The sequence below is a fragment of the Miscanthus floridulus genome, chromosome 13 (assembly GCF_019320115.1).
Source record: "Miscanthus floridulus cultivar M001 chromosome 13, ASM1932011v1, whole genome shotgun sequence".
NCBI classification, from domain to species: Eukaryota; Viridiplantae; Streptophyta; class Magnoliopsida; order Poales; family Poaceae; genus Miscanthus; species Miscanthus floridulus.
In genome coordinates this window covers 12,997,026-13,009,122 of record NC_089592.1, presented here as the reverse complement: position 1 = coordinate 13,009,122, position 12,097 = coordinate 12,997,026, and positions in this window count along the sequence as shown.

Below are 12,097 nucleotides of genomic sequence, written 5' to 3'. Positions count from 1 at the left end.
GGGCCCATCCTTTAGTCCTGGCTTCTCGCCCAGGACTAAAGGTGCACCTTTAGTCCCGGTTGGTAAGACCAACCGAGACTAAAGAGGCCTCCCGGCCTGGTCACATGGGGCGGCCCTTTAGTCCCGGTTGGTATTACCAACCGGGACTAAATGTTTCTTTTTTTCTTTTTGTTTCTATTTTCAATTGATGATTCGTTTTGGTTTTCGAATAGGTGTCAAGGGCAGTAATGCCCAAGGTGGCTGGACCTCGACTGCGGAGCTCGTAGTCGCGATCCGTCGTCGCCGGCAGGGTTATACCCCCCACGCCGTCGACGCCTTCGTCAACTGGGTTATACCCCCTAGTTGCCGGCTTAGAGAGAAAGAGGGAGATGATAGGGTGATAATTCTCTCTCCTCTCCGGTGTGCGGTTACAATATTATATGGCCAAAGGCTCAACTAAAAGGAGCAACAATCTCCTCAATCTTAGGAACAAATAACAGAAAGCTATCCTACTTTCCATCCTAGCCACCAGCGGTGCTTGTGCCCTGCGCATCTTCCTGCATGGCTGACTGCGCACCTTCCTGCATGGCTGCTACTCGCTCAAGGGCGCGGCGCACGTCACGGGCACGACGCCTTCTCACATACGTGCGCCCGACCATGACATCTCCCTCTCCATCGAGAGTCAGCTCGTTCGCGAGCTGGAAGGAGGGGAACCTGGTGCGGAACGTGTCGGTGTCCTCCCAAGTAGACGACGCCGCTGAACAGTCTTTCCACTTGATGAGCACCTGCGGAACGCCGCAGGCGAGACGGTAGCGCACCGCGTGCTCAGGCTCCGACTCGATGGCGCCATGACGGAGCGGCGGTAACGGCGGTGTCTCAGCTGGTGGAGCTCCTTGGAACTTTTTTAGGAGGCCCACATGGAAGACATCATGGATACGAGCGCCCATCGGGAGATCAAGACGGACGGCGACATCGTTGATGAGCTCAATGACGCGGTACGACCCGACGAAACGAGGCTTGAGCTTGCCGCCCATAGCATGAGGCAGCGAGGACGCCGAGCGTTGCCGGAGACGAAGTAGAGCCCAATCACCGACCTGGTAACTGACTGGGCGGTGGTTGCAGTCGTAGTACAGCTTCTGCGTGGCTTGCGCCTGCTCCAGGCGGTAGCGGATGTCGGCCAGGAACTCCTCGCGCTCCTCCTTGGTCTTGGCGACCGCCTGCACCCTGGTGTCGCCCGGCTCGTATGATCTGATCGAGGGCGGGTTGCGCTCGTACACCACGCGGAAGGGAGTGTCCCACAGGGATGACTGGTACGCCGTATTGAAGAGGTACTCCGCCCAAGGCAGCCACCGGACCCATTGTCGTGGCCGATCCCCGGTCAAGCACCACAGGTACATGATGATGACGCGGTTGGCCGACTCGGACTGCCCATCTGACTGGGGGTGGAACGCCGTCGTCATGTGTAGCTTGGTGCCCATCAGTCGCATGAGCTCTTGCCAAAAGGAGGATGTGAATACCGTGTCCCTATCAGAGACGATGGACTGAGGGACGCCGTGTAGACGAACGATGTCGGCGAAGAAAGCTTGGGCGACGGATTCAGCGGAGTACGGGTGCGCCAAAGGGATGAAATGGCAGTACTTGCTGAACCGATCCACCACGGTGAGGATCACCGACTTGCCGTGGACGCGAGGTAGGGCCTCCACAAAATCAAGCGCGATGTCCGTCTAGACAGCTTGTGGCACCGGCAGAGGAAGGAGCAGGCCCGCCGGTTGAAGATGCTCTGACTTGTACTGCTGACACACAGCGCACATGCGCACCATGTCCTACACCATTTGCTTCATGTTGGGGAAGTGGAAGTCGCGCCGTAGCCGGTGCAAGGTGCGCTGGACGCCCTCGTGGCCGTCCTCATGGACCGCCCCCCATGATTTCCTAGAGCAGCGGGGAGGCGGGCGGGATGTACAGCCTGTCGGCGAATTGGACCATGCCGTCGACGAGCGTCCAAGGCGCCTGGCAAGACCCGGCTGTGATCTCGGCATGGAGGGCGACGAGGGCCGGGTCGTCGAGCTGGGCTTCGCGCAGGTGGTCGATGAAGTCGAAGCGGGGGGCCGAGAGAGCGAGCAGCACCCCGTCCTCAGTGTCCCGCCTAGACAGCGCGTCCGCCATGGCGTTCGCAGCGCCTGGCTTGTACTCGACGGAGAAATCGAACCCCAGCAGCTTGCCAACCCAATGATGTTGCGGAATGGTGGCGAGGCGCTGGTCCAGCAGGTACTTGAGACTGTAGTGGTCCGTCTTGACGCTGAAGCGGCGTCCCCAGAGATACGGGCGCCAGTGCCGCACCGCCTGGACCAACTCGATGAGCTCGCGCTCATAGGCCGCAAGAGCGCGGTGTCGCGGTGCCACCGGCCGACTGAAGAAAGCGATCGGGTGCCCATCTTGGATGAGCACAACCCCGAAGCCGTGGGACGACGCGTCACACTCGACCACGAACGGCTTGGTGAAGTTGGGCATGGCCAGGACCGGTGCTGCAGTCACGGCGGTCTTGAGGTCCTCGAATGCCGCGGCGGCCTCCGTGCTCCATGAGAAGCCCTCCTTCTTGAGCAGGCCAGTGAGTGGTGCCGCCAAGGCGCCATAGTTGTGGATAAACTTGCGGTAGTAGCCCGCCAAGCCGAGGAAGCCCCGTACCGCCCGTGCCGAGCGGGGCACCGGCCAGTCGTATATGGCCTGTACCTTGGCCGAGTCCATGGCTACACCCGCCGCCGAGATCGTGTGGCCGAGGTAGGCGACCGAAGGCACCCCGAACGCACACTTGGAGCGCTTGACGAAGAGGACATGGTGGCGTAGCTCCCTGAGGACCGCGCGGAGGTGTCGGAGGTGGTCCACCCATGACTTGCTGTAGATCAATATATCGTCAAAGAAAATGAGTACAAAGCGGCGAAGGAAGGGGCGCAGTACGTCGTTCATGAGGGCCTGGAATGTTGCCGGGGCGTTGCACAGCCCGAACGACATCACCAAGAACTCATAGAGGCCGTCGTGTGTGCGGAACGTCGTCTTGTGGATGTCCTCCGTCCTCATGCGCACCTGATGGTACCCAGAGGGTAAGTCGAGCTTGGTGAAGAACCAGGCACCATGGAGCTCATCAAGCAGCTCGTCGATGACGGGGATGGGGTACGCATCCTTCACCGTGAGCACGTTCAGCTCGTGGTAGTCGACGTAGAACCGCCACGATCCATCCGGCTTCTTGATGAGGAGGACCGGGGAGGAGAACGCGGAGTCGCTGCGCCTGACGATGCCTTGGGCGATCATGGCGTCGCACTACTTCTCTAACTCATCTTTGTGTGCAGCCGGGTACTGGTACGGGTGGACCGCCACGGGGGCCTCGTTGGGCTTGAGGACGATGCGGTGGGTCCGGCCCTGCTCTGGAGGCAGGCCACTCGGCACGGCGAAGACGTCATGGAAGTCGTCCAGGAGCGCGTCGAGGAGTGGGTCCGTAGCCTCAGCAGCGTGGAGATGGGCAGGAGCCGCGGGGGCGATGCCGTGCCAGCAAATGGACCTGCTCACACGCTGGAACGCCATGGTGCCAGCCGCCAGGTTCCACACGATGTCCCCCAATGGCGCCATCCAATTGGTGCCCAACACCACATCATAGCCTGCAAGGGGCATAATAAACAGATTGACCTGGAACTCCAGTCCATCGATGAGCACTGGAGCATAGCGGAGCACCCCCGGGCAGGAGACACGCTCGCCGTTCGCCGTGGTTGCCGTCAGTCGAGGGCGCGGTTCGATGGGGACCCCAATGCGATGGGCGGCATCCTCCCCAATGAAGCTGTGCATGGAGCCGGTGTCGATGAGCGCGATGAAGTTGGCCGTGCCAACTCGGACCCGGAGCTGGATCGTGTTGCTGCCGGGAACGCCTACGACTGCGTGCAGGGAAAACACCGGGGCTTCCTCTTCCGCGTCGCCCTCGTCCAGCACGACGCCGTCGATGTAGAAGATACGACGACAGGTGTGGTTATGGCCCCTCGAGTACGGCTCGTTGCAGTTGTAGCAGAGACCAAGGCGACGCCGTTCCGCTTGTTCCTCGGCCAAGAGACGCCGTGCCGGATTGGCTGTTCCTCCTCGAATCGTTGGTGCCGGCAGGGCCTGGACAGCGGGCGCCGGTAGCACGGGTGCCGCTGGAACGGTGGTAGGCGCTTGGCGGATCGCTGGGGCCGGCAGCAACACGCGCGGTGTGGCTCAGGCGGAAGCGGGTGGCACCCGCTCGAGCTCCATCAACTTGACCTGGCGGGCGAGGCTCATGGCCACCACGAGCGTCTCTGGGTTGTGGATGTGGATGGCGTGGCTCAGCGGCGGCAGGAGACCCCCAGTGAAGAGTTGCACGCGTTGGCCTTCCTCCAAGCGGCCGGCGCGGGGTAGGAGAGCTTGGAACCGGTTGGAGTACTCCTCCACGGTGCCCGTACACCGACACTCCGCCAACTCGAATAGGGGCGCGGATCGTAGTGGTGGCCCGAACCGCAGGTTGAGAAGGTCCTTGAAACGGCCCCAAGGCGGCGTGCCCTCGTCCTCCTGAAGCTGGATGAACCAGAGCTGGGCGACGTCCTCCAAGTTGTATGACACCATCCAGACACGTTCCTCCGCCATGGTGCGTTGTTGCCGGAAGTAGGACTCACATTTGTTGATGAAGAGCATCGGATCGGTCTTGCCGTCAAAATGGGGGAAGTCCAATTTCTGGAACTTCGGGGGGCGATCAAGATCGCGCGGCCCATTGTGGCGGCCCCCGCCGCCGCCACTGTCTGACGACGAGGCCGACTTCTCCTTGAGCGCGGCCATGTCGTTCTTCATGGTGGACATCTCCATCTTGAAGGCCTGCAACATCTCGACCACATCAGCGATGGTGGGCTCAGACATGGTGGGCAAGGGGGGCTGATGCGGTGGAAGATTGTGGTGATGGTGGTGGGCTGGGGTGATTGGTGGTGGCTGCGGTGGCGCTGGACGACTGGGAAGATGAGGATCGGCGGCTTCCTGATACTAGGTTGCCAAGGGCAGTAATGCCCAAGGTGGCTGGACCTCGACTGCGGAGCTCGTAGTCGCGATCCGTCGTCGCCGATAGGGTTATACCCCCCATGCCGTCGACGCCTTCGTCAACTGGGTTATACCCCCTAGTTGCCGGCTTAGAGAGAAAGAGGGAGATGATAGGCTGATAATTCTCTCTCCTCTCCAGTGTGCGGTTACAATATTATATGGCCAAAGGCTCAACTAAAAGGAGCAACAATCTCCTCAATCTTAGGAACAAATAATACAAAGCTATCCTACTTTCCTTCCTAGCCACCAGCGGTGCTTGTGCCCTGCGCATCTTCCTACATGGCTGACTGCGCACCTTCCTGCATGGCTGCTACTCGCTCAAGGGCGCGGCGCACGTCACGGGCACGACGCCTTCTCACATACGTGCGCCCGACCATGACAATAGGTTTTCGAATACGCATTCTACGCTGCTAGTAATATACGTATTCTACACGTTTATAATGTTCGAACATTTTGTACAAACTAAAGTATGAAACTAGCGTATATATTACATGCATATACATATATTGTACGTTATTTTATGTACATATAATATATATATATATATATATATATATATATATATTACAAATAAAGCTTGCATTGTATATTCTATCACATCCTTGGGATAACAAATTCACTCCATCTGGTTTGGCTTCCATGTTTCGTTGACGTCATTGTAGAACTCGTCGGCAGGGTTGAGGGCTTGATCATTAAGAAATCCTGCTATGGTCTCTTGAATTGCTTTCAGTTGGTCACGTCGTATGACTTTTTCCTTCAACCATAGAGTCTTCAATAAAAGTTAAAGGAAAAGTATTAATATATATATATATATGTTGGTCACGTGGTTACTTATATATATGAGCAACAAAAGAAATTGTGAATATATGAATATATTTATATAATGTACTTTGAGGATCTCTTCAGGAGTTCTTTTTGCGTACGCCATGATGAACTCGTAAACATAATATCCGCAGTAGTTGTTCCCCTGTTCTTGCCTCAGAACCCACTTTTACGAGAAAAAGATCCGGTGAATTGAAAGCATGGTGTTAATTATATATATATAGCTAGTACTTACTTTGTGTGCGATTATATCCAGTGGCGTTTTGCAATATTTCATGTGGTGTTTCTCAATGAAACTTTTCCAAATACTGCATCTAATAAAATAAAAAATTAATTTGGCCTTTAATAATTATTGCAGTTAAGAGATCGGGGTATATATAGTTGCTACAGAGATCAAATTACCCTTGGATAATATCTATCATGTCTTGGTACTCTGTTTGCTCTTTTCTTAACGAGTCTAAGATGCTCAACCGACTATTGGCCATATCGATGACCATCAATATCCAGTGATTGCTGCAAATGTTTTTATACGCAAATATGATCGACATTAACTAGAGTCAACATATATATATATGGGAGATAGCTTAGCTAGTAAGCAAATAATTGAACAAATGTTCATATGATCGACATTAATTATTTAACACTCACTTGAAGTTGTAGGGGAAGAGTATGTTCTTGTTTTGTTGGTTCACTAAGAACCTCATGAGATTTTTCTCGAGTTCAGCTTTCCATTGAGGCGGGGGGTTAGGGTGTTTGAATACGACATTTGGATCAATGAAACCAACATCATTATCCTTTCTCTTTCTGAGTTCTGTCATCTCATATCTGCATATATAAAAATATAGTGTGAGGATATATAATTTATATATATACATGTAGCTTTATATATATACACTTTAATAGTAGAAAATAATCACACTTACAGACAATAGTAGCTAATGAGACTTTTGTCTAGAGAGTCCATGTGGCATAGTTGGTGTAATTCTACAAACTCGACATATATAACGTTATAGCCCACTTTCGAACTAGCTCCTTCAATTCATCATCGTTGATATCATCATAATCATCCGCTTGCAACGTGAAATGTTGAAGGATATCATTCCAAATTAAATTCTTATCAAGATCAGAGACAAAACTAACATGAGGCTCGTTGATCTTTTGCTTCCATTCACGGGCACTGATCAGAACTCTGTCTCTTATAAGGTACCCACAGTGTTGCACGAATTTCCTTGCATGTGGACCAAGTGGTTCGCCTGTCTCGATATTGAATTCCGATATTATGTAGTGCCCCTCCAATGGCTTTTTCAGGCCTCGAATATTTTTGCTTTTCACCGTTGTGGTCGTCGATCCAGAGGGCTATGTATAAAAAAAGAATAAATAAATATCATGTGTACACATAATAGATGATAGATATTCAAATATATATATACAATATTCAAAGATATATATAAATATATATATACCTCGCCAGTATTTTCTTGCACAATATTTTCTTGGTTTTCTTCAAGAGCCAGGTATTGACTCCCGTCATCTACATCCTGCTGGTCACCATCGGCAAATTGAGTGCCGGTGTTGATAATATTCATCATTTCTTCATCCATGTTGTCTCTCGGGGCAGCCATCTAGCTTTTACTCCACTAGATATATCTATAAAAAATAAAATATATTTCAATAAATAACCATCCGTACTAGTTGACCTTGCTTACAAACAACAATGCTCATAGGTCAAAGTGCTCCTGTTTGTGCTCATCCCACACACGTACACCTGGTCTGTTCCACAAAAGTAGAAGTTCTTCAACTAGTGGCCTCATGTACACATCGATGTCGTTGATAGGTTGCCTTGGGCCTTGGATGAGCACTGGCATCATAATAAACTTACGCTTTATGCATAACCAGGGAGGAAGGTTGTAGATACATAGAGTAACAGGCCAAGTGCTATGACTACTGCTCTGCTCCCCGAAAGGATTCATACCATCCGTACTTAAAGCAAACATTAAGTTTCTTGCGTCATTTGCAAACTCCGGGAATTCTCTATCGATTGATCTCCACTGGGACCCATCAGCAGGGTGTCTCAACATATTGTCTACCTTACGGTCTTCTTTGTACCATCGTAACAACTTTGCATGGTCTTTGTTTCTGAACAGACGTTTCAAGCGTGGTATTATAGGAGCATACCACATAATCTTGGCAAGGAGTTTCTTCGTGGGACGTTCGCCCTCAACATCACCAGGGTCATCTCGCCTGATCTTATACCGCGATGCATGACATACCGGGCATGCATCTAACTTCTCGTACTCCTCGCCGTGGTAGAGGATGCAGTCATTAGGATATGCATGTATCTTCTAGATTTCTAATCCCAAAGGGCAGACTACCTGTTTTGCTTCGTACATAGTGGTAGGCAATTCGTTATCCTTTGGAAGCATCTTCTTTTGGATTTTCAGTAACTCCCCAAATCCCTTGTCAGAGACACCATTCTTTGCCTTCCATTGCAGCAATTCCAGTGTGGTACCCAACTTTTTCTGCCTCGCATCACAAGTTGGGTATAGCAATTTCTTGTGATCCTCTAGCATGCGCTCGAACTTGATCTTCTCCTTTTCACTTTCGCATTCTCTTTATGCGTCACGAATGGCCTGATCAAGATCATCAGCGGGCTCATCTTCTGCCCCTACCTCTTCTTCAGCTTCCCCCACTGCAGTATCATTGAAGGCACCATATTTAGCAATAATGTCATCATCGTTCCATTGTTCTTCTTCACCTTCTTCCATTACAATCCCGGTTTCTCCGTGCTTCGTCCAACAAATATAGTTTGGCATGAAAGCCGACTTCAACAAGTGTGAATGAAGGCTCCTTGAGCTAGCATATTCCTTCAAATTCTTACATATGGCACATGGGCAACACATGGAACCATCGCGTTTGTTTACCTCGGCCACACGTAAGAAAGAATGCACGCCCTCAATGAACTCTTGGGAGCGGCGATCAACATTATACATCCAATGCCGGCTCATCTGCATTACATGACATACATACCATATTAAAACCTAGAACATAATTAGTTAATTATATGACATGCATGCCACCACACATGGTATTAATTTATGAAAGTCTCACTACAATGTAGACAATCCCAACTACCACTAAAAACTAAAGCTAAAATGCACTTCAGCAGCATAAGGATTTCGCGACCAATCTCAACTAAAATAGACAGATCATGCATTTGTTCAACATCTATGGGCTTCTTCCGTAGGATCACTACCTCATCAGCCGCCGTAGCCGCCTGTGCAAGAGAGTTTTGCACGTGTTCAACATACTCTTCCTCCCAGTACCAGCCTAAACATCTAGTGCCATCCCACTGAAATTAAAACAAAAATTAGAACTTTAATCACAATCATCATGAAAATAAGTATAGATTAACCATAATCATCAAATGCGACAAAATAACTCACATTGCGATCCGGACACTTATAGAAGATACGGCCCTTGTTGGGACACTCCTTCCTCACCCGGTACTCCATCACAATCTTCTCCTCACACTTGCCGCATGCAATGAGAGGGAGGACCGGCCTCAGTCGCTTTGTAATCCGATGAGAGGCAAAGGACCCAGAAGCAGTTGCCATCTACTCTCTATACTCATTTTTAATATAATATAAATTTCTCATTTTATAAACAAATAAAATTAAAGAAAAACTCTAAAATTCTTTATATCTCTAAATCATGAAGTGGGCTATGCATGCTAGAAATGAAAGCTCAATACTAGTTTTGAATAACTACTTTAACCTTCCTTCATCCAAATATGCAAACTTTAAAGTGATTTTGAGCTTAAATGGCTTACAAATAAAAAAAATCTACCATAAAAAACCCACATATATCTAGTCCACAAAATGAAATAAGCTACTGATGAAACATGAGAGTATAAAGTTGGTAACCTTTAGAACCGAAGAATCGATGGAGGAATAGAAGAAATCTTGTGATCACCGGTGATGAGGAAGAAGAGAGGCCGGCGATGAAGCAAGAACACTGAGCTCGAAGTGGCTCGGGCTCGGGGAGGAACAAGGGGTATATAGGAGGGGACCTTTAGTTCCGGTTGTATACAGAAACTGGGACTAAATGTCCCTTTCTAGTCCCGGACGGAGCCTTTAGCCGGGAGTAGACTTTTACTCCCGGTTGGAGATACAAACCGGGAGTAAAAGTGAACCTTTAGTCCCGGTTGGTAGCTCCAACCGGGACTAAAGGTCCCCTCCAACAAAAGCCTGGCGCAGTAGCCGTTGGGCAGGGACCTTTAGTCCCAGTTGGATCTACCAACCGGGACTAAATATTTCTCTAGTCCCGGGCGTAAAAAATACCGGGACTACAGCCAAATTTTTAAGTGGATCAAAGGTTGTTTCTCTACTAGTGGCTTGTACTGCCCTCTAACTTGCAGCAAAGGTTGCCGCTAGCCTGTCTCTTTCTTGTTGCGCATTCTTGCAGTTGGGCTTGCAATTGCTAGAGCACGTGCTCTGGGTGGGGTCGGGATTTGGCTGCCCCTCACCAGCTATAGGCAGATCATCCACTGTAGGCTCTTCTGTATTGACCTGAGTATCAGGAGCGCTGGCGTACGTGCTGCGAGTGGTATGCTTAGGCCTTTCCCTTGGTTGATGTCTCCGTCGGCGCACTAGCGGAGGCTGATCTTTTTCGTGCCATCATGGGTTTTGCATGGCCTACATGCGGTGGGCGCCAATGTTGGGAAACTGCTTCCTAGCGGGGTGAGGTAGGACGGGGTCTTCGCTCAGGCGAAGGCTTGCTCAGTAAGAAGCACACAAATGGGACCACAAGACAATTAGGGTTTCATAAATGGTGTTCCTCTCTTTTTACATAGGGTTTGGTTCCCCTTTTATAGGGCACTATTCATAGGGATACTGCTTTACAATATTGCCCTCTGATAGCTAAGGCATATTCCTATGGATATCCCGTACAAGTTTATTCTACTGGGGACATCTTGGGTCTTCTCTACTTCCACCGCCATTGCTTCATGGGCCTTAGCGGCAGGCTCGTTGGAGGCCCATCTTTGGCTCGGGACCTTTTGTGCCGTGGGAATCCCTTCTTCAACCGGCGGAGGTCCTCACAGGTTCTTGGAGCCTCCGCCTGGACAACCTGCACCTTCACGCCGCTCTGAGACTGCGCCACTCGTGGGGGCCTCCGCCGCCATCCTGCGCCTTCGGGGCAACGCCTCTTGGGACCTTCGTCGTTGCCCCTGGAGCCTTCGCCTCTCTGGAGGGGCACGGGTGAAGGTTCTTGTGTTTTCTGCAGATCATCACTCATGTGATTCAGAATATCAGTCCTTTTTGGTTAGGGTGCTGCACAGCCTCCGCAGCTCATATATCCAGTGTCCCAACACAAGAAGAAGCAAAGCTTGGTTCCCAAAATACATGGTCAAATACTCGACACAACCAAGCAGGAGAGCTAGTCCTCAAGAAGAGGCCGAAAGGGCATAACATCAATAACGTCACGTCTTGTCCTTTATTTGCTTATAATTTTCATTCTAAAGTGTGATCTTTCCCTTTATTTGATAATCATCATTTATGTTGGAAAACCTTGTAAGAGTTGGTTGTGCACCTTTGTTGAGGCCGGAATTATTCCTTTTTCTTCCAATCATAGTTTTTTTAAGTCATCATAAGACAGAACACTTCGATTTTGATTCTTTTTAGAAAAGGGAATATATTAAAAATATCCCAGCCTCTGTATCGATCAATGCATATAGCTGACTTTGATTCTACAGGAACAAGACTTTATAAAACAAATTTTGCACAAAAGTAATTAGCGCTAGCACATCAGAACGTTTCAGGTTAATTAACTTTTAGAAAAATTTTGTTTTCTTATAGCCGTGAAGATTAAACTGTGATGATGTCATTTCTGCTTTGATGCTTCCGTGGCATAAACTAACACCAGTGTAACACCTTGTGTTTTTTCTCATATTAATCTTCACTAAAAATTTGAACTTTTTAAATTTTACAACAAATTAAAACTCGGTTAGTTTATTTTCTATAAAACCGTTTTGAAAATCTTTTTCCCAAAACCTTGTATTAAAATTCACCATATGCATTATGAGTGTTTGAGTGCTCTTGTGTTTTCTAGAATTTATTTGTGGCACCAAAATTATTTGCTTTGAATTCCCAAACCCACTTCCTTCCTTGAATTCAAATCAAGCTAAGATAACAAAGACATGACACTACACACCCAAGAT